This window comes from Schistocerca nitens, chromosome 4, assembly GCF_023898315.1.
Source record: "Schistocerca nitens isolate TAMUIC-IGC-003100 chromosome 4, iqSchNite1.1, whole genome shotgun sequence".
In the NCBI taxonomy this organism is placed as follows: Eukaryota; Metazoa; Arthropoda; class Insecta; order Orthoptera; family Acrididae; genus Schistocerca; species Schistocerca nitens.
Window position 1 is genome coordinate 277,782,240 of NC_064617.1, and position 22,748 is coordinate 277,804,987.

General features: G+C 38.6%; 1 long non-coding RNA gene across 1 annotated transcript; it reads left to right on the forward strand.

The window, feature by feature from the left end:
- Nucleotides 1–3,299: 3,299 nt before the first annotated feature.
- LOC126251535 (uncharacterized) lies at nucleotides 3,300–8,248 on the forward strand. Its single transcript, XR_007545752.1, has 2 exons — nucleotides 3,300–3,839; nucleotides 7,386–8,248. It is a non-coding gene; the product is annotated as an uncharacterized LOC126251535 (long non-coding RNA).
- Nucleotides 8,249–22,748: the final 14,500 nt, after the last annotated feature.

Consider the following 22,748-nt stretch of genomic DNA (forward strand, 5'->3'; position numbering starts at 1 on the left):
TCATTTTAATAATAAAGCATCAAGAAAAATAAGACATCATTTTGTTCAAGAATTTTTTTGTTCAACTAAGGCACTGGATAAATATTACAAGAGAAAACTCAAACTGAATGAAGTAAGGAAAAATATCTCATTGCAGTATCAAGTTATTGCACAGGTACAGCAAAATCTCTATTGCATGATGTAATCTTCTAGTTTTATTCTGTTGCTATAGTTTTTCTACCTTTTTTTAAAATTTTTCTTTCAGTTAGTCTTGTTTTCCTTTTTATACTTAACTTATATGTACTTAATTTTAATCTTTGCACACACATCTACGTTACTTCTTGTCTCTGTAGCACACATGGTCTTACTCCATTCCTATCATCTACTGCTTGTCTACTTTTGCCATCACACGGTTCATTTATTTACTTTATTCTTAGTGCAACTGTTTTCTCTGCATCCTTTTCGTCCTTTCTCCAGTTAAAGTAATGATGTTTCTTGACTGATCTAATTAGCAATTTGATGCATTTTGTCTTCAATCTGTCTTAAGCATAATTTATAGTACAGTATCTTCTCACAATATTTTTACACCTATAGGAATGTTCTGTTCTCCTGAAAACAGCTTTACCACTGTCACACATTATTGATCTTTCTTTGTCACTAGTTTCAGAGTAGCAGTCTCAAAAACTATTTCTTATAATCTGCCAAGCTGTGAAGCTGGAACCTGGCATCGTCAATAGCCAACTGGACTAAAAATTGAATAGAAGTGTGACACATACATAAATTAATAAATAAATAACATAAAAATAATAATGTGTTGATGTGACTGTGCAATGAAAATTCTTCTAAGTTTCAATCCATGGACCCATTTTAGGAGAATAAATCTAAGTTTTTCAGTATACCACACTAAATTTGCTGTGTTATCCGAATAAGACACAGCCAGGGAAATAGCACCACAGGCACAAAGATGCGAGCTGGTGCCCGTGCCATAGAGATTTCCCATGTACATGAGTTCCACCAACAGAAAAGGCGGCGCTGAGGATGAAGATATCGACTTCGCCTCACCAATTGCCGGGTGAGTACAATTCGTCAATGACTGGATGACAATGGGCAGAAGCCTACTATGAAGACAGAAGAGCAGCTCTCATTCACTTGGTTATAGATCATTGTCCAGGGCTGACTTAAGACACGGAATGTCATTTAATGAACTCTTAGAAGTGAACAGACAGTTGGCATAAAATGTATTTGCTATGTACTGTTAAGTTTACCTACATTTATTTGCATTTAGCCACCCTTTTGCAGTCAGCTGATTTGTAGTGGTGCGTGCTAAAAATGTCATGTGTATTTATACTGTTATGCTAGGTTTTATTTAAATTGCCATAGGCCCATATCACACAGTATTCACTGTAAAAATATAAAAAATTATCACTTATCCATAAAAGTATGTAGATTATTATGGCTTACACAGATTATTATAATGTTTCAAATGAATTTGATTGTGACAGAACAAATAAAATATTTTTTTTAAAAAATATTATAAATCTGACTTTGATTCCATATATGCAGCACTGTACTTCAATTTAAGGAGGCTAACTACAGTCCACAGAATCTACACACATTTCTGAGTAAAATGACATGAGGGATATGAAATTTGTGTTAGTATTTAGAAAGATAATAAGTATTTATTTGAAGAGAACATTACAGAATTTCCATGTCTACAATATGACTTAGCATTCTTGTTTAAGAAAACATTCACCATGCAACCCCTTATTACATCTATTACAAACAGTTCTTGACCTTCTTTTCCTTCCCTCACTAGTACGCACACAGCATCTTGACTCTTCCTTCTCTGGAAGTTTTTTCAAACCCAGAGAACCACGAGGATTATCAGTTGGATTTTTTTCTTGCAGTCATTCATCTGACAAGGCTTCAATTATCACTGCAGTATATACATAACTGGAAACAACTTTCCTTCCTTTCTTATGCTCTTTCTATAATATGTAAGGGTTCAGCACCATTCTTGACATTATGTTAAAAGCTACCTTCTTCCAGAAACGCAGAGTTCGCCTCTCATCCAAATACGCATACAGCATCATTTCGGATGTGTCTATTCCACCCATAATCTGGTTGTACTGGTGTATTATTTCTGGCTTTTTTACTGTTTTATTTTTATTTTGGACTTCAATGTCAGCAATTACTTGACAATTAGAGAACAGGGGTGTGCTGTCACATTCTTCCATTTCTTATACGGTTTGGACAATGTAGCATGTTTAGTTATAAACTGTTTAGCTGAGTGATTTGTTTCAGTTACAATAAGATGCAGCAACGTTGTAGTAAAGAATAGATTGAAATATTCTATCACAGGAGATCCTGCTGGCGGAATATGTTTTGGTCCTGGCAGCTCTTGAAATGGATGTGGCAATAGCTGTAGCGTTTTCGGTGCAAGTACTTCAGTGTATTGTACATCTTTCGTTCGCCTTCACTTTCGTTCACAGTATCGTCAAGTACATCACTGTCACTTTCTGAACTGTTGCTACTTTCGCTAAAACACTCTGTATCACTAGTACATTCTAAAAGTTCACAAATTTCTTCGTCGGTAAGTCCTCTGCTGTGGCCTGATGTAGGTCGCATTTTTCACAAAAAGCGGAGAAAATAAACAAACTGTAAACTCTTATCGTGAAGAAAAACACACAGAAACAATGATAAATAACAGTACTGCGCAAAAACAAGAACGTTGAATGCATGTAAACATGTACTGCTAAACACAACGTCAATAAATAAAAAATGCAAAAGCGGAATAATCGAACGCTAATATTTCACCGAAACGATGCTCAATTGTCGATAGCTATCGACCTATACATAGCTCGCGGCAAAGAGCATCTGTAATCAGCAACCCAACACCATCTAGCGTCCGATTCTGTAAGCTAAACAAGACGAAGCAGAGTACCAACGAATCGGCACCCTGACAACTGACAGTATTCAGCGTCAGTAGTAGAGTTGAGCAACACGATTCTTTTTCCCAATTCGATTCCTACGAACCAATCTCACATTGCGAATCTATTCCTACGATTCGTTCACGATTCATTCTAGTCTGCGATGGCACGAGTCTTACGGAATGCAAAAAGTTCTACATCTCACTCACAGATGGCAGGACATATCTGAAATCGACAATGGGGTTAGAATCGAACTGTGTCAGAAATACTTTATTTTTGAGTAAACATGCATATGACTTTACAAGTGTGATTCTCGATTTATACGTGTAATGCCTTAATTGACGAAAGGTCACGTTTGATTTGATTGCATCTGTTGTTTTATTTCAGTGTGCCAGAGGAGTCGATTTGTGCGAAAGGTGGTACAAAATTGCTTCCTCGACTTGACTGCCATCTGGCGGTCGTAATCATTCGGCATGATTCGAAAGTTGCCTTCGATCGAAGCATAGCCTAGTGCGTACGCAAGAATCGATGAACCGTTGGAACTTAGAATCGTCACGACTTGGAAACACGGAATCTTTCTTACGTTTCTTTTGATCGACGATTCGTCGGTATCACGATTCGATTCTTTATTTAGAGTCGTTCAAATGAACGACTCATTCACGAATCGCCACAACTCTAGTCAGCGGGGGCTAACGGTAGATTGTTACCTTGACATTCAAAGGGTTAAGGGCCTTTTTTGTGTTATATTAAATGGAGTGTTGCAGACTTCACTATTCAACAAGTCACAAAGACTTTAACTCATTTGTGTGACTTTGTTGCAAATTTGTTGGAGTGTTGTAGAACCATCGTTCTTGTATCCTGCTATCTGTCACTGGAGCATAGCCTTTGACGAAAACGTTGGGGACAACATAGCAGCCAACTACAAATCAGGTACTGTGATGTTGGCTTACTTCCTTTGCATCGTTGAGGTATTATTGTATAGGACTCTTACAAAACTCTTCTCTACATCACAGCCTGCGGACACCAACTTTGAGACATTGGTTGGTGCATTAAATAAATACTATGAAGACCTTAGCACCATTGTGACTACCAGGTTTAAGTTATTTTGTTTAAAGAAGCAGCCACAACAAACACAGTCAGTGGGTCACTGAATTACAAGGCTTAACGCGGAAATCCAAGTTCTGTTGTGAATGTGGACAATATTACAGTGACTGTATGATCAGGGACACAGTCACACAGAATGTGACGGACAGGCAAGAGGATCAGAGAAAAGATTGTGAAATATTCCAATCCTACTCTTGAGCAAGTATTGCAGATCACTTATTACCGAGGCTCTTGTGATTTTGCTGTAGACAGTTTTCAGCACTCTGGTAACATTTGTGGTGTAAAGTTGATAGGCGCAAATAGCGCCAGTGCTACATGGTCCCGTAAACAGCCACACTTAATGGCACACAAACAGCCTCACAGACAGAACACCATAATATGTCAAGAGAGGTCAAGGGAAGTGTCCGATTCCAGATGTATTGTGTTTATTGGCTGTACAGTACATAAATGTGAACATTGCCTGTCATCCAAAGCCACTTGCTATTCCTGCCACCGAACTGGACATGTACAAAGTGTTTGCTTATAAAGACAAAAGTCCCAGGTCACAATGTGAAATACTTTCTCCATGCTATGCAAGTGCATGTTGTAAATTCAGAACGTGTTGCTCCCACAGAACAATCAATAGTTCCCCTGTGCAACATCTCTCTACTAAATTGTATGTACCTTTAGTGATTCCAGGCCATATGGTCAAACTTCAATTTGATACAGGTGATCAGAGTCCTTGTTAAATTATGAAACTTATGAACTGTTAGGCAAACCACAACTGTGTCAATCTACAAATATGCTTACAGCGTACAAAGGTCAGAACATTTCAGTGATACGAACATTTAACATTGCAGTCACGCATTGCAATCTGCAGAAGACAGTTTCCTTTCAAGTACTATAAAGTAGACAATCAGTTAATATTTTTGGTCTAGACGTGTTCGGACTAAACACTGGACAATGTGCTAGCTGTGTCTCATTTCAATTCAAGTGAAAGTATTGCTAAGCTCTGTGATGAATTTCAAGAATTGTTTGCTACTGACATAGGTAAAGCCAATAACTTTGTAGAGCACATCATGCTTAAAGACAATGCACAGCCACGCTTTTTCACAGCATGTGCAGTGCCTATTGTACTTTGTGAACAGGTTGCAAAAGAACTGGCTCACTGGCAAGATAATGGCATACTCACACCATCTCTGCAAGTCAGTGGTCCTCCCGAGTAGTTTATGTTCACAAATAATCAGGAAAAATTAGGATTTGTACTGATTTCAAAGCCACTGTCAGTCCTCCGCAATTGTGGATACTTATCCATTACCTCGACGTGACAGACTCATGGAACGCTTAGGCACAGGTCGCTATTTTTCAAAGACTTACCTTCGCAATGCCTGCCTTCAGATTCCTCTTGATGAAGCTTCACAAAATGTGTTTGTTATCAACACACATTTAGGACTTTTGAAGTTCCTTTGTTTGCCTTTCAGTAGCACATTAGCACCTGCCACTCATCAACACTACCTAGAACAGCTAACTACTTCTGTGCCTTCATGTACAAATTACCAGGATGATATTGTAGTTGCTGGCTGCAATTCTTGAGTTGTTCATCTGACACAGGCACATTTGCAAGCAATACATGATCTCAAACCACCTCAGAATGTCAAAAAATTGCAATCTGTCTTAGGGAAGCTCAATTATTACATTCGATTCATCCCTAATGCAGCTCATACAGCGGCTCCCTTGCATCGCCTTCGCTGCAAAAATATTCCTTTTGTTTGGTCCCAAGATTGTAACATAGCCTTTCAGAAAATGAAAGTGGCATTTCTCAGTGATCGATGCTTGGCTCATTTCAATCCTAACAAACCTGTCATTTTGGCCATGGACACATTGTCTTATGGAATTGCTGCTGTTTTGTCTTTGTCATACTGGATTGGTTTGTCAGACAGATCTATTGCCTTCGCTTCCAAGCTCCTTAACAGAGCTCAGCAGAACTATTCACAAATAGAAAAGGAAGCTTTCGCCATCATTTTTGCAGTGACTATTTTCATCAGTACTTATATGGTCGAAAATTCTATTTGGTCACAGACCACAAGGCTTTGTAGTCACTCTTCAATCTGCCCAAACCAATTCCTATTTGTACTGCAATGTTGGGCTCTTCTTCTCTCCCACTACCAGTATGAGATCACTTATTGACCCACTTCTAAGTATGCGAATGCACACACTCTCTCACTTCTTCCTATGTGGCCTGATGCTGACTTGTTTTCAAATTGATGCACATGAAATTCATGTTGTTGAGCAGTTTCCCCTGGATTATCGCAAAGTAGCACAAGCCACTTCTTCTGATCCCGATATGCAGATTTTGCTCCGATACATTTGTACCGGATGGTCATCTTCTATTGAGCACATTGTTAGCCCCATTATTCGTTGATATTTTGCACATTGATACGATCTTTCTGTTGTTCATGGTGTCATTTTGCTTCACACAGAGTCAGGACATTCGCGTGTGGTGATACCGAAAATGCTTCAAAGACATGCACTCAGCTTATTGCATCAAGGTCATTGGGGTGTTGTCTGCACAAAACATTCAGCGTGCAGACATTACACACGGTTTGGCATGGACGTGCAAATAGAAAGGATGTCTGAACAGTGTCAAGCGTGTGCGGAACATCAGGCTGCCCCTCTACAATATTCGATGTTGTGTGTGTGTGTGTGTGTGTGTGTGTGTGTGTGTGTGTGTGTGTGTGTGTGTGTCTCTCTCTCCCAAGGCAGAGGCACCTTGGCAGCATGTGCACGTAGACTTTGCTCACAGCTACTGGAACACTCGCTGGTTAGTAGTTGTTGAAGCATATAGTAAATTCCCCTTTGTTGTTCCCATGTCATCAACAATATCTTGCTTCACTTTGCTAGCACTTCAGTCCATGTTCTGCATCGAACATCTGCCTGAATTGCTCATCACGGACAATGGAACTCAATTTGTCTTGGCAGAATTCGAAGATTTCTGTACGGCAAATGGCATACACCTCTCACCTCGGCACCATTCAACCCAGAATCGAATGGTGAGGCTGAACGTTTTGTTTGCATGCTCAAAAAGCAAATGGACAAACTTCGCTTGCATCATCGACGCGAACAAGCCTTGCTACATGGGCGACACCACTGCATGCTCTTGCATTTCCTCCATTCCCTGCTACAGCTGGGACCTACAGATTCCAGTCAGCCAACATACCAGATGTGTTTTACAGAATCTATGGCAGAAAGAAGTCATGGTAGTGTGGCATCATTACTAATTCAATTGGTTCGCATTTGTTTCAGATTTGAGGTCCCGATAAATTGCAGAAGCGGCACCTAAATCAGATTTGCCTTGTCATGTGCAATGTTCTGCCACTTCTTATATGTTCACAGATTCCTGGTCGATGCAACCCAAGCGCCATCCTTCACAGTGGGGTCATGCAATGCTGTTTTCGGACCTCGGGCTGGTGGACATCAATCTGATGCCGCATCTGCCCACTAGCGGACGTCCGGCAGCACCTGCCATGTCACCACTACTGGGTAAACCCCACGCCGAGGCCTCCCGAGGGGCCTCCAGTTAGACAGATGCTGTTGCGGATTCACACCATCAAGAAGATGCCCTGCCAATGGGTGTTGGGATGCACTTTCTGCGTCGTTTTTCTGCCGGTGTTCCATCGCAGTCTAAAGACCGATGTCAGGGTGTGACTTAGCATCGGGTATAGCAACTGTCGCTGCTCCAGCACTGGTTCCAACACCCATGCCTCCCCCTCACCATCAATACGGTGCTCAGCCGTACATGACAATGGTGCAGTGGTTTAGGGGGGGAGGAGTGCTGTGTCTTCTGAACAAGACACAGCCAGGGAAAAAGCACCACAGGCACAATGATGCGAGCTGATGCCAGTGCCATAGACACTCACCACTTGCGCGAGTTTCACCAGCACCACAGGCAGCGTTGAGGCTGAAGATGTCAAATTTGCCTCAGCCAATTGCCAGCTGAGTACAATCCGCCAATGACCGGACAACGGCAGACAGAAGGCTACTCAGAAGACAGAAGAACAGTTCTCGCCCACTTGGTTATAGATCCGTGTCCAGAGCTGACTTAGACTGTGACCGCTCTGTAGTGAACTCTTAGAAGTCAACAGACAGTTGTAATTTGCATTTGCTATTACTGTGAATTTACATTTGTTATATTACATGTAGTGTTGCAGACTTCATTATTCTACAAATCACAAAAATAAATAAACCTTTTTAACTCATTTGTGTGATTTTGCTATAAATAGTTGGAGTGTTGTAGAACCTTCGTTTTCCTATCCTGTTACGTGACACTAGGGCATAGCTGTGTAATAGTGGCAGAGAAAAATTGACTTAGCAATATACTGCACCAGAAGCCATTTCACCAACTCACGAACACGGCCTTCCATAAAAACAGTGGCAACTCGGCTTCCACAACAGTTGCGATGAGGTCTTTACAAAACCAACAACAAGGATTTTAAAAAAATTATTTTTTGTTTCCACTGCAGGGAGGCCATTCAATGCACCACACAAAGACAGTAACAAATCTAATTTTGAAAACATTAAAATTTATCGCTGCTGACTATGCTTCTCCTACAGATTCTGGGAAATGTGAAAGAAATTTTGCTGCATAATATCTATCTAATGTAAAGCATTAATAATAATAAATTGTAGCTTGTTGTTTCTAGAATAACACAGTACTTCACACACAGCAAGCATAGCACTTAACTCATTTTAACATTTAACTCAATTTAACATATAACACCCAAAATGTGTCATGTGAAAAACAAATTAAACAAAGAATTGTAACTTGTAGCAACAACTCTATTGGCACAAATAATGAACAATTTTTTTTGCAGTCTTAAGTTTAAACATGCACTTTATAAGGATGCAATTAAAGAGTTTAGTGTGTTTGCAAAATTTGTCACACTAGGTAACATGACTTATGTTACAGTCCAGCATGCAAATCTGAGTGGAAGTTGCTGCATATATCTTTGATTTCTGAGTGGTCATCTTAGTTTAGTACTATGTTTCCCAATTTAGAAAGTTTTCTGTAAAAAAGAAATAAAGGCAGTTTTTTATTGTTTTCTCAAAATATCATCTATGTTCGACAATTAAAGTAGTGTACTTCAAGACTAAACTCAAGTACGCATTTCACATCCTGATGGTCATGAAGCTATTTAACATAACACAACGACTTCATTGTAGACTATGAATTTAACAGTAAACTCACAATTACTAGGAGAATGAGGCACAAAAATATCGATCAAAACACTAAGATGTTGACAGTAAGAATCAGCTGTGAAGTGTGGCACACACTCTGTTAGAATTATAGTATGACATTTGAAAAAATAAAGATTAGCCACAAACTCACAGGAATTGTGTCAAAAATAGGTTTGAATTTGAAAATTGTTTGATATACTTAAAAGCTAAATTTTCCTATGTTCAGGAATTTCTTGAAAGCAGGTTTTACTGTATATAGGAATTGCCATGATGTTACACACTATTAAAACTAAACTAATTAAACATAGAGCAAAACTTCTCCATGGTAGACTGTTATTCTACCATAACGTGCAGGTCATGTGAATGCTAGGATGGTTTGTTAAATAAGGCCACAATCAAGTCCACCTCCATATCCGACTAGTATTACAATCAAATTTTAAGCACTGTTCCATTCTTGCAGAAAATAATAATGAATTTCCTTCCTGCAACTAAATAAACCAAAACAAAAATTGTGTTCTTGCAAGAAGGCAGACCCACTTTAATTTATTATCATATCTGACTAAGTCAGTACTATGCAGTGTTGAGTAGTCGTGTATGTTAGTTGCTTCTCTCTCTCTCTCTCTCTCTCTCTCTCTCTCTCTCTCTCTCTCTCTCTCTCTTTCTGTGTGTGTGTGTGTGTGTGTGTGTGTTGTCTATTTTTGACAAAGGGCTTGTTGGCCAAAAGCTTATTTTGTGACAGTCTTTTCATTGTGCCTATCTGCGACTCAGCATCTCAACCATATGGTTAGTAGCAACAGTCATTTTCATAATATTGTTAGTACTGTTACTCTGCCTTCACTGCCTTCAAAAGTAACAAGGCATTAAGCTGTGGCCTTACTTCCTTTCTCAGATAACTTTAGAACAATAACATACATAAAATCTTGGAACAATTACAACCGTGCAATACTTTTATTGTCATATTGCCCACTGTAACATTCACAGTGAAATGCAGAAGTTGTAAATTATGTAAGAGGCTTAATGAAATACTTGTTTTCTATTGCATATGTTATGCGTGAAGAAAAGTTTTGTAGTAGCACGTCGAAAGTCAGAAATGAGGTAACTGATCAAAGTGAAGTAACAATAACAACAACGTATCTATTGAAATGTACAGGAAGAAAGAAATGATACTTCACAAAATGAATATGACGCTCATAATCGACTTATTTTTGAGCCCAAAATTAAATGCATACCGAGTGTATGGAAGTGTCATGTACTGCCTAAAACATGTTTATTAGAATATTTAGGCAAAAAGTATACTGACAGGTAATTGAATTAGAGGTACTAGCCTTATCTCAACAACAGCAATATTTCAACTAGGCATGCAACCATGGTGCCATCAGACCTTGTATTGGCAGTCCAAGTGGGAATCGCATGAGATTTCTGTACGTTTGGTCATGATCAGACACATGAGAAATTTCCATTCTGATGCTGTGCACTGAGCTCTCAGTTGCCCACCATGAAACAAATTTACTATGAATACACTGACTTGGGAAAAATCACAGTCATCAGGGTCAAGTCTTAATGTTAACAGCATCACCTGACAGTAATAGTCTAGTTTAGATTATAAGAGCAAACAATTCAATGTTAAAAAGCAACAACAATATGTGAAATGATATTCCCATCAAAGCCATTACCTCACTGAGAAACACAGAGCTGAGTACTCTACTAGCCCTGCATCATAGGGCACACAGATAAACATGGATGCACAACACTTCTAATACATGCTCACACTCTAAAAGACTGCTTCTTTGACTATGAAGTTATGGAACTGGTTAGTACACACAAACGACAAAGTGTAAGTCACTCAAAAAGTGAGATATAGTTCACAATAATAGCAACATTCCTGTATGGTAAATACTTGTGAATGAGGAAAGCACACACTATAATCTGTATGTCAACATTCTTCATAACACAACAGTATCCCAACCTGTTGGTATATCATGTGCACTTGTCTGTTCACCTACTTAAAATGTCTATATCTAACAGGACATTGCTCTAATCACTCTTGAATTATGTAAAAGTGATTTAATTACCTCTCCATGAAGTTGCTTGATTGCCCCAAAAGTCATATGAGTTTTATCACATTGAGCAAATGTGGGATGTGCATGACTGTTCTTCATAAATTGTGGTTGCAATTGAACGGTTGTCTCTTCCAAAACATGTGTTTCGCAGACTCCACAGCATGATGAATAATTATCATGATAATAGTAAAAGATGGCGCTACATGCTATAGTGAATACCTTTTTAACTCAGCTGGTCATCACTGTACACCATAATCACAAGAAATATGTTATTCCATTAAAGGATACAGCCCGGAGGTGCATTAGCTTTATAATCCCAGCACACTCCAGTTATGTCCTTGTAAAGCCGGTATTTGAGCCTGTAAACAAACAAATAATTGCAAGCAACTGATCTAAGCTAATTACCTCAAGAAAATTTCAGTTACAGTTATTAATTTACATTTAAGTTAGTCTGAGGGACATACTGTGTGTTAATTGTAAGCAGGCTGATTGCAGAGGCTGTTGCAGGGAGTGGAGAAAGCGAGCCCAGCCTTGCCTATCTCCAGTACTTCATACTTTCGCAAAAGCAGAAGACACACATGGAGGTAAAGATCACTTAAATTTTTTTCACAGTCGAAACTGAAATCACCTTATGTTGTTGTTGTTGTGGTCTTCAGTCCTGAGACTGGTTTGATGCAGCTCTCCATGCTACTCTATCCTGTGCAAGATTCTTCATCTCCCAGTACCTACTGCAACCTACATCCTTCTGAATCTGCTTAGTGTATTCATCTCTTGGTCTTCCTCTACGATTTTTACCCTCCATGCTGCCCTCCAATGCTAAATTTGTGATCCCCTGATACCTCAGAACATGTCCTACCAACTGGTCCCTTCTTCTTGTCAAGTTGTGCCACAAACTCCTCTTCTCCCCAATTCTATTCAATACCTCCTCATGGTTATGTGATCTACCCATCTAATCTGCAACATTCTTCTGTAGCACCACATTTCGAAAGCTTCTATTCTCTTCTTGTCCAAACTAGTTATCGTCCATGTTTCACTTCCATACATGGCTACACTCCATACAAATACTTTCAGAAACGACTTCCTGACACTTAAGTCTATACTCGACGTTAACAAATTTCTCTTCTTCAGAAACGATTTCCTTGCCATTGCCAGAATACATTTTATATCCTCTCTATTTCGACCATCATCAGTTATTTTACTCCCTAAATAACAAAACTCCTTTACTACTTTAAGTGACTCATTTCCTAATCTAATTCCCTCAGCATCACCCGATTTAATTTGACTACATTCCATTATCCTCGTTTTGCTTTTGTTGATGTTCATCTTATATCCTCCTTTCAAGACACTGTCCATTCCGTTCAACTGCTCTTCCAAGTCCTTTGCTGTCTCTGACAGAATTACAATGTCATCGGCGAACCTCAAAGTTTTTACTTCTTCTCCATGAATTTTAATACCTACTCCGAATTTTTCTTTTGCTTCCTTTACTGCTTGCTCAATATACAGATTGAATAACATCGGGGAGAGGCTACAACCCTGTCTCACTCCTTTCCCAACCACTGCTTCCCTTTCGTGCCCCTCGACTCTTATAACTGCCATTTGGTTTTTGTACAAATTGTAAATAGCCTTTCGCTCCCTGTATTTTACCCCTACCACTTTCAGAATTTGAAAGAGAGTATTCCAGTTAACATTGTCAAAAGCTTTCTCTAAGTCTACAAATGCTAGAAACGTAGGTTTGCCTTTCCTTAATCTTTCTTCTAAGATAAGTCGTAAGGTTAGTATTGCCTCACGTGTTCCAACATTTCTACGGAATCCAAACTGATCTTCCCCGAGTTCCGCTTTTACCAGTTTTTCCATTCGTCTGTAAAGAATTCGCGTTAGTATTTTGCAGCTGTGACTTATTAAACTGATAGTTCGGTAATTTTCACATCTGTCAACACCTGCTTTCTTTGGGATTGGAATTATTATATTCTTCTTGAAGTCTGAGGGTATTTCGCCTGTCTCATACATCTTGCTCACCAGATGGTAGAGTTTTATCATGACTGGCTCTCCCAAGGCCATCAGTAGTTCTAATGGAATGTTGTCTACACCCGGGGCCTTGTTTCGACTCAGGTCTTTCAGTGCTCTGTCAAACTTTTCACGCAGTATCTTATCTCCCATTTCGTCTTCATCTACATCCTCTTCCATTTCCATAATATTGTCCTCAAGTACATCGCCCTTGTATAAACCCTCTATATACTCCTTCCGCCTTTCTGCCTTCCCTTCTTTGCTTAGAACTGGGTTTCCATCTGAGTTCTTGATATTCATACAAGTGGTTCTCTTCTCTCCAAAGGTCTCTTTAATTTTCCTGTAGGCAGTATCTATCTTACCCCTAGTGAGACAAGCCTCTACATCCTTACATTTGTCCTCTAGCCATCCCTGCTTAGCCATTTTGCACTTCCTGTCTATCTCATTTTTGAGACGTTTGTATTCCTTTTTGCCTGCTTCATTTACTGCATTTTTATATTTTCTCCTTTCATCAATTAAATTCAATATTTCTTCTGTTACCCAAGGATTTCTATTAGCCCTCATCTTTTTACCTACTTGATCGTCTGCTGCCTTCACTACTTCATCCCTCAGAGCTACCCATTCTTCTTCTACTGTATTTCTTTCCCCCATTCCTGTCAATTGTTCCCTTATGCTCACCCTGAAACTCTCTACAACCTCTGGTTCTTTCAGTTTATCCAGGTCCCAACTCCTTAAAGTCCCACCTTTTTGCAGTTTCTTCAATTTCAATCTGCAGTTCATAACCAATAGATTGTGGTCAGAGTCCACATCTGCCCCTGGAAATGTCTTACAATTTAAAACCTGGTTCCTAAATCTCTGTCTTACCATTATATAATCTATCTGATACCTTTTAGTATCTCCAGGATTCTTCCAGGTATACAACCTTCTTTTATGATTCTTGAACCAAGTGTTAGCTATGATTAAGTCATGCTCTGTGCAAAATTCTACAAGGCGGCTTCCTCTTTCATTTCTTCCCCCCAATCCATATTCTCCTACTATGTTTCCTTCTCTCCCTTTTCCTACTGACGAATTCCAGTCACCCATGACTATTAAATTTTCGTCTCCCTTCACTACCTGAATAATTTCTTTTATCTCATCATACATTTCATCTATTTCTTCATCATCTGCAGAGCTAGTTGGCATATAAACTAGTACCACTCTAGTAGGCATGGGCTTTGTGTCTATCTTGGCCACAATAATGCGTTCACTATGCTGTTTGTAGTAGCTAACCCGCACTCCTATTTTTTTATTCATTATTAAACCTACTCCTGCATTACCCCCATTTTATTTTGTATTTATAACCCTGTATTCACCTGACCAAAAGTCTTGTTCCTCCTGCCACCGAACTTCACTAATTCCCACTATATCTAACTTTAACCTATGCATTTCCCTTTTTAAATTTTCTAACCTACCTTCCCGATTAAGGGATCTGACATTCCACGCTCCGATCCGTAGAACGCCAGTTTTCTTTCTCCTGATAACGACGTCCTCTTGAGTAGTCCCCACCCGGAGACCCGAATGGGGGACTATTTTACCTCCGGAATATTTTACCCAAGAGGACGCCATCATCATTTAATCATACAGTAAAGCTGCATTTCCTCGGGAAAAATTGCGGCTGTAGTTTCCCCTTGCTTATGTATTGACTTATATATTTATGGTTTCATTGATAGCAGATGTGGCTGTATTATGATGATTTCATTGGCAGCAATTTCAATGACACCATCACATGCCAATTATTTTTTGACTTTATTGGTACTGAACATCAGCACCTAATATTCCTCCTCTACTTCTGCCCTTTACTCCAAAATCCTTCTCGGCAGTAACTAACTGGAAGGATGTGTTTTTAAGATTCCACAAGTGTTTAGATTGCGATTATAAGTGTGAGTGTATGACAGTATCTTTGTTTTCAGCCAAGTCCATAACATATGACTTCTCAGGTGGCTTATCCACACAAACTAGAGTGTACAACACATCTTTTTTCATACCTTCTCTTCAAATCCCTTCTCAAAGTTCGTCAAATTCATCTGGCTCTAATAGTGGTCTTCTATTGATTTTGCGCAGCATGGAAGTTGCGCTTCCCTAACAAACCCATTCTTGGTTCTGACAACTGCAACTACTAGTCTTCTCGAAACATTGCCAATGCTGACACCCGCAACACCCTCCTCATCAAATTCACCATTCGTATGTCAGAATTTACCTCACAGTAGATTACTGTCAATCTACAATTCACCAATAAATTACTGTACAACTCTTTCTCATCTGTCATCCATTTCACTTTACAAATGTCCAGTTATGACCATTGCTCACAAGAAAATCTGGAAATTAATTGATCGTGGTCTACAAAACATATACTTCCCAAACTGACAGCAAATATCTTGACAAATTAATGAAACAACAATATCATAGCAAGGATCATTCTGTGAGAGGTAATAAACATTAAAAAGCTGTTTTGAAACTTTATGGCACATTAAAACTGATCAGGTCTGAGACTCAAACCCAGAATTTCTCATTTGTGGGCAATGCTCCTACCGACTGAACTATTCAGGCAGATCCTCACAGCCCCAATTCAGCCAGTATCTCCTCCTGCTCCTATTCTTCTGCAGAGTGGAAAATTCATTTTGGAAATGAATTGGCCCTCAGAACACACTTGTTCCACGTATATTTTAGTTAGGGCCAATAATTTGCGGACCGTTGCAGTGTGCCCACTTGTGGCTACACACTGACTACCACAGTATTAGTAAGAACCCCTCCCCCCCCCCCCCCCCCGATTCTTTAAAGAATTGAATGCCCATATATTAAACAGCTTCAAACATTTGATTACTTTACAAATGATTTAATGTGTTACATATTTGATGTTAAGTATGCAAGTGAGAAAAGTTTAAAAATGGTTTGATATAAGTTTAAAGTCACTAAGTGCTCTCATTATCAAATATTGATTGAGTACAGTGTGAGTAATTTGAACTCCAATTTCATCAAAAGATAGAATTATAATGTAATAAATTAAACAATCTTCAGATGACTGTATTCAAAGATAGAATTATAACGTAATAAATTAAACAATCTTTAGATGACTGTATTCTCATTACATCATTAGATAGTCAAGATTTTACATCTACCAGACTTGTATGTTTTGCAGAGCACTTCTCCACAAGCCTTGTTTTATTCATCTTTAATCGTATGTATGTATACATCTGTATATGTGTGGTAGTTTCAGTTTGAGAATGGCTAAACAAAAAAGCTGAAACTGCTAGTTCACTAAATAAGGTTCTACAAAGCAACTGGAGTGACCTTTTCATTAAATAAGACTGAAATTGTCATTAATCCTTCAGAAATATCTCTCATCAGAGTTAAGAAACCAATAAAAACACACATATATAGACGCATGGCAATATTATCCTAGTGCTACAGTGTAATCATGATTAGGAGGTGTGTCAGGTTGAGTGGATGAGAGGAATGACGGGTAGGAAGGGATGGAGGGAAGGGCGGCTCTCGGCTGGGAGGGAGGGAGTATCAACATAAAGAGATACAAATGTGGCACTGGTAAGCCTGCTTTGGCACAGGGAAGTTGCTTGTGTCACACAGTGTAGTGATTTCAGAGGCAAGGGATAGAACACTGCAAGATGAGAGATTGCAGTGAGACCATAGAGTGAACTGAGAGGCCTTACGACAGAGGTGGATCGCTTTACCCTGTGGAAAGACATTATCACGACTCTTAACAAGAGTTTTAACCTTTTTTATGCCCTTGTTGATTGCACAGTATCTCAGCTATAATGTGAGAGGTTACCTTAACTCATTCCATTACTTTTTTCCACTTTCCAATATTATATTACGCCATTTGGACTTAATCCACAAGGGCCTGCTGAAAAGTAATGCTTCCTACATGTGAAAATTCTTAAAGCTTTTTAAACGAAACAAAAAGTACTTACATTTTACATCTTTATTCTTCATGTTTACACATTTATTTCCCAACACAGTCGTCTTCGCGATGAACACTTTTCTCCCAACAAGAGATCATTTGGTTGACACTGTCACTGTACAGTGTTTGACTTTGTTGACAGAGCCACAACCACACCTCTGCTTGCACCACTTCATCCCTATCAAAGTGAAGTCCTTGAAAGTGTTCTTTAAGCTTTAGAGAGAGATGAAAATCAGATAGGGTCAAGTCAGGACTGTACAGAAGATTATCAATGACAGTGAATCCAAGGCTTCAGACTGATGCAGCATTGTCATGCTGAAGAAGAGGATGCTCCATGTGAGGACGAACTCATCGAATTCGAGCTTTCAGTTTTCTGAGGGTCTGATAGTTCAGTGATATAGTTACATTACATACCACCACACTACAATTCACAGCCCTCTAGCAGTAGAGGTTTGCAACTTGCATCAGCAACTGAGTGATATGCATGACAGGCAATACATCAACTGATTTTGAGGACAGAATAAAAAATTTTGGAGGCATTACTTCTCAACACACTCTTATACCTATGTTTCACTGCTGGTCCTTCATGCTGTGTAAATTATTTTTATTGAATGCTGCTCTTCAAAGAGTAAACTTCAAATTTACTAAAGACTGATGTTATGCACTGATATAAAGAGGTATGTTGTGAGTGAATGAGAAAGCCAGAAACTAGCAGTGGGCTAGGATCTAGTAGAAGACAGTAAACTAAGATTTAACGGAACAACTCCATGACTGCCAGCAACTGTCGTATTCTTATTTTGTTCCCAGTATGATTACAAAAATTTTAGCTGAAAGTTATTTTCAAGTATAATGGATATAAATTATGATAGAGATCAAATATGTGATGGCATATATTGCCACATAGGTCTCTTCCACTGTCTTTTTATATAAATCCATATCCTGAGTCCAACATTTTGGAGAGTGAACTAGTTTATAGTATTAAGAGTAAATGAAAAATTGGTAGCAAATGTGTGGAGAGTTGCAAAACTGACACTTCCTGGCAGATTAAAACTGTGTACCAGATCAAAACTAACTCAAGACTGAGGCACTGGCAGACGTTAAGCTGCAAGGACAAGACAGGAGTCATGCTTGGGTAGCTCAGGCAGTGGAGCACTTGCCTATGAAAGGCTAGGTCCTGAATTTGAGTCTCGGTCCAGCACACAGTTTTAATCTGGCAGGAAATTTCATATCATCGCACACTCCGCTTAAGAGTGAAAATTTCATTCTAGTGACAAGACTTTTTAACAAACATTTCATAAACTATTGCTGATAAGACAGGGTTTTCATGTTGCCATTGAACATCTCACACTAGCTGTTACTAATAATTCTAGTAATATGAATGTGGCTCTCTCTACACTAGAAGAAGTAATAAACAGCATTAAATTTTTGAAATAAAAAAATCTAGTGGTTATAATGAAATATCGGCAGAGTTAATTAGTGTTCCAAGTTTAGTAACATACTAAATTATTTGCATAGCTACTTATTTGCCACCAGAACATTTACTGGTTGGTTGAGATATGCTAAAGTTTACCATCTGTATAACAAAGGAGATAAAGAAATACCATCAAACTTATGTGCAGTTTAACTTTTGCTAGCAGTCTAAAAAATGTAAGAAATGTTGGTTTCTTAACCACCTAACCAGAAATAATGTACTGTGAAAGTCACAGTCTTGGTTTCTAAAGAGTTCCAACACTGAGAAGGTTATTTACTTAAACAGAAAGAATGTAATTAATTTGTCTGACAATAAATTACAGGTTACTGGTATATTTGGTGATCATACACTGAGAGATGGCTTTATATTTGGACATATTTGAATTTGCATGCTGTATAAGTAAGAGGGTCAAAACACTTCTTTTTTTTTTTTTAATAAAAATGCAATACTGTTACAGTGTCCAGGTCAAGTAAAGAATTATAGTCCTAGTGTGACAAAAGTTGAACTACAGGGAACTAAAGAGTTTTTTGGCATAGCTTTAATGTGTTGCGGGCTGCTAACAGGGCATATTTACAGACATCTAGATACCATTTTGATACAGTTACAAATTTGCAGAGTAACTTTAAGTGTGCATTACATGAACATATGTAAGCTTTGTTTTTTCATCTTCAATCATATACATGTATACTTCTATCATACGTATAGCAGTATCAGATCCACTTGAGAATGGCTTAGTAAAAAAGTTGAAACTGGTTATGGACTGAATAAAGTTCTACAAAGCAATTGGAGTCGCCTTTTCATTAACTCAACAAACAGTTGTGGGTCACACAGAGAAACTAATAATTTCAGTCCTATGTACCTGACAAGAGCTGAATGCCTCAATCGAATAATGAGTGGTTACTTTACTCATTCAATAATTTGTATCACTGTTCAAGTCTATTACTGTCGTAAAATAATCTGTCACTGTTTGCCATTAATATAACGGTAGCAACTGTCCAATATTTGTTTTGAGAAGTCAAGAGATCTCCTCGAGGATGTAACTGAATTTGGAAGTAAAGATAAAAACAAAGAAATAAAAAGACATACATGACTGAATTCTCAGAGCATTTAGAGAGTCTAATAAAAAAATAAAATGTTTTTAATTTCACCTTGAAAACTTACCGACATGACTGTACATGAGCTGCATCCTTAGCTGATGGCTGAATTTTTTTTAATGCTTCTATTTTGTTCTTCAGCATCTCTATTTCACTTTTAAAATTGTGGTTCTTGTCTTTTAAAAGTTTCTGCAAAGATCAACTTTATGGTATTTCTAGATATGTATGATTTAACAACCACTGATTTGAAAAACATTACATTATCACATGAAAAATATTATATTACCACTTACAAACATGGAAACCCTGCCAGAAACGCATACTTGAATGTAAATGCAGATGCCAGCCAAGCCTGCTGGTTGTGCTGTTGTATCTGACCATGAACGGCACCTGTACAATATCCTAAATATGCTGCAAGTGTCAGTTATGATCAAAACAGTGTTCTGTGTAGTTGTGACTGTGTTATGCTGGAGTTAAGTGACTCAGAATGTGGGCAGATGTTGGTGCGCATGTGGTGGGTGCTTCAATAAACAAGGTAGCTCAAGTGTTTGGTGACTGAAGAGGCACCATATCAAAGATTTATACCACATACATGTGAAATGGATAAACGTCATCCACAAGGTTATAATGCATACAAAAATGAGAATCGGTTATTATGGCAGACAATCATTGAAGAGGATCCTGATGAAAAATAAGACAATGACAGCTACAAAAGTATGCAGTTTTTTGCTTGCAGACCTGTGTAATTTTGGAAGCAGCGAGACTGAAATTCCCCAATACCATATTCATCAAAGTACATGAACTAAATATTGATAATATAACAGCATGCCATTAAAATTAAGAGCCTGAAAGAACATTTTATATAAATTTTAGTTCACTTACATTACCTGTAAAAAGAGAAATATACAGAAATTTTAACACCTGTGTAAAGCAGATCAGTACGTGTCGTACCCTGTTCTAGCCTAATTTGCAACCTTCTCTGAAGAAATGATTTCCACGAACCTCCTCAACATACCATGAGATTCCTGCAGGTGCAGTACCATCACCATATAAAATAACTTATCACTTGCGGTCTTTGGTAGAGTAAAATAGTTCAGGTTTTCTAGATGCAAAAGTAAGGCAACTTTATTTCAATCTCTGAGCTTCGTCTTCAGAGATAGCCCCTACAAAAATCAGTAATGGAGAAATGTCTTATCACATCTGTGTGGACATGAGAGCAGTCAATGAGTTCACAACACTGAAAACCTAATCCCTATCAAGGATTAATGACACTCTGGATAAGCTCAGCAAATGCAAATTCTTCACCAACTTAGGTATGCAATCTGGTTACCATCACCTAACAAAAGCTATGAAATATTGGTAGTGAACAGCCTTTGTTGTGCCCTTTGGGGACTATGAATACCTAAGGATGTCCTTTGGCCTCCAAAATGCTCACGTCTTATTTCAGCGTTTCATTGATTTACTTTTACAAGGTTTAAAGCCGACAATGTGTCTAGTGTACCTGGTGACATAATAGTCTTTTTGAGTATAATGAGAGAGCATGCAGTGTGACTGAGAAACTGCCTAACTTGTATAAGTACTGCTAATCTGAATTCAAAAAATGGTAGTCTCTCACAATCTCGAGTGTGCTGTCTAGGGAACACAACTGAGGCAGATGGTATACAACTAGACCCACAGTTAACATACACAGCAAAAGATTTTCCAACACTGAGAAATGTTAAAAAAGTGCGATTGTTTCTTGGTGTAGCCTATTACCACTGAAATCTTGTGGAGAACTATACAGCCACCATGAAACATCTCACAAAATTACTAGTGGAAGGAACTCCTTTTGCCTGGTCCGCAAAGTTGGAGAGTATCATTTTAAAATTAAAAGAAATTCTTACATGAAACTTCCTGGCAGATTAAAACTGTGTGCCCGACCGAGACTCGAACTCTGGACCTTTGCCTTTCATGGGCAAGTGCTCTACCATCTGAGCTACTGAAGCACGACTCACGCCCGGTCTCACAGCTTTACTTCTGCCAGTATCTCGTCTCCTACCTTCCAAACTTTACAGAAGCTCTCCTGCGAACCAGGAGAGCTTCTGTAAAGTTTGGAAGGTAATTACAGACTTTGCTGCTTTACAATGGCTATTAAGTTTAAAATAGTGCAGCAACAACTAATTAGGTGGGTCTTAAAGCTCAGTTGATATGAGTACATACTGTAACAAAATATGCTGTGTATCAGATACTACAAAATACATAAAACCTGTAGATGAATAAATACACATCCGAATGCTGTCCTGGATATTTATGCTCATAGACTTACATACATTCACTTTATATTCTCACATATTTACTCCACATAATATCTTGAGAATAATGCATGCTGCTGGGTGTCAGCTGTAATACCATGGGCCAGGAATGGTTACTCCATTCTGACCACATAGCTTCCCAGGACTCATCTTCCAGTCGGCACTTGGAATGATAGCAATGCCCCTCTGAATCTTTTCACAGTGAATCGATGCAGGACAACCAGCTGGACATCACAGTGTTTGGACATGGTTGTGGTGATGGTCATTATCTTGTCCACTATCGTGTGCACAGCTTGTTGCATGCCCTGGAGTAGTAGCAACATCTGAGTAGTAACATCGGAAGGGTTAGGCATGGTGGAACAAAAATTCAGCACCATGGTCTTTGCAATGTAGGATTTGTATGCATACTGACACTGTATACCTGGGGCACTAAACACAAGTGAAAATATTGGTTTACAAACCATCTTCTCCTTGCCACTTAGTAAGTCTTGCACTGGTTGAGGTGCAATGAAAACACAGCCCAGGTAAACAACACACAGCAGTTTTACCAAAAAGTACATAAACCAAAACACTCCTCCTTTGGGGAAAAGTTACTCACTATAACAAATTGCAAAAGTTCGTGATTCGCACTGAATTTACATAAGTC